Source organism: Cebus imitator, unplaced genomic scaffold (assembly GCF_001604975.1).
Source record: "Cebus imitator isolate Cc_AM_T3 unplaced genomic scaffold, Cebus_imitator-1.0 Scaffold445, whole genome shotgun sequence".
NCBI classification, from domain to species: Eukaryota; Metazoa; Chordata; class Mammalia; order Primates; family Cebidae; genus Cebus; species Cebus imitator.
Genome location: NW_016107760.1, coordinates 140,766 through 142,465, shown reverse-complemented (window position 1 = coordinate 142,465; position 1,700 = coordinate 140,766).

The following is a 1,700-nucleotide window of genomic DNA, read 5'->3' as shown; positions in this document are numbered from 1 at the left end:
AGGCTGGAGTGCAGTGGCATGATCTTGGCTCACTGCAACCTCCACCTCCCGGGTTCAAGCGATTCTCCTGCCTCAGCCTCCCGAGTAGCTGGGATTACAGGCATGAACCACCACACCCAACTAATTTTGTATTTTTAGTAGAGACAGAGTTTCACCATGTTGTCCAGGCTGGTCTTGAACTCCTGACCTCCGATGATCCGCCTGCCTTGGCCTCCCAAAGTACTGGGATTACAGGTGTGAGCCACCGCGCCCAGCCAGCAAACTTTTTCTGATAGTAAATATTTTAGGCTTTGCAGATGATATACAGTGTCTGTTGTGACTATTCAGCTCTGCTGTTGCAGGCTGAAAGCAGCTGGACAGTATGTAAATGAATGGGTGTGGCTGGGTTCCAAGAAAACTTCAGTTACGGATACTAAAATGTGAATTCAATGGAATTGTCATGAGTCCCAAAATACTCTCTTGATTTATTTCAACCATTGAAAAATACAGAAACCATGGCTGGATGCGGTGGCTCATGCTTGTAATCCCAGCACTTTGGGAGGCTGAGGCCAGCGGATCATGAGGCCAGGAGTTAGAGACCAGCCTGTCCAATATGGTGAAACCTCATTTCTACTAAAAAATACAAAAATTAGCCGGGCGTGGCGGTGCACGACTGTAGTCCCAGCTACTCAGGAGGCTGAGGAAGGAGAATCACTTGAACCTGGGAGGCAGAGGTTGCGGTGAGCCGAGATCGTGCCACTGCACTGTAGCCTGGGCAACAGAGTGAGACTGTCTCAAAAAAAAAAAGAAAAAAAAAGAAGAAGAAGAAAAAGAAAAACACAGAAACCATTCTTAGCTCACAGGCTGTACAAAAACACACAGTGGCCAGGTTTGGTCCATAGGCTGTAATTTGCTGAGCCTTGGCCTAGACAATTATGTCAAGATTTTCCTCTCCCTCCTCAAACCTGCAACCCTTCTTCCTCCATTCTCACATTCAGTTGAGGACCTGGCTTCCTAGTCACTGAGGAAATTTAAGCAATCACAAGAGAACTTCCACAACCCATCTACCACATGCTATCTGCCAGCACCTCCACTCAACTATTCCCCTATCCTCCCATTATTGTGGATGAAACATTTGAGCTATGTCCAGCCTGTCTGCTTGCTTGTGCCGTAGATCCAAACCTCTCTCACCCATTCGACAACCCTGTCTGGCTAGTCTTCCCTTTCTGTCCTTGCCTTTCACTGGATTATTCTCTTCAACATACAAATAAATATGCTGTCATCTTTAAAAAGCCGCTCTTGCCTGGCCTGGTAGCTCACACCGGTAATCCCAGCACTTTGGGAGGCCAAGGCCAGCGGATCACAAGGTCAGGAGTTCAACACCAGCCTGACCAACATGGTGAAACTCCATCTCTACTAAAAATACAAAAATTAGCTGGGCGTGGTGGCACGCACATGTGGTCCCAGCTACTCGGGAGGCTGAGGCAGAAGAATTGCTTGAATCCAGGAGATGAAGGTTGCAGTGAGCTGAGATTGAGCCACTGCATTCCAGCCTGGGTAACAGAGTGAGATTCCATCTCAAAACAAAACAAAAACTGCTCTATACTCCAACTCCCTTGCCAGCTACTTCTCCGTCCCTTTACAACAAAACCATGTGAAAGATTTGTCTTCATTCATTGCTTCCAACTTCTCTCCCATTCTTTTTTTTTTTTTTTTTTTTT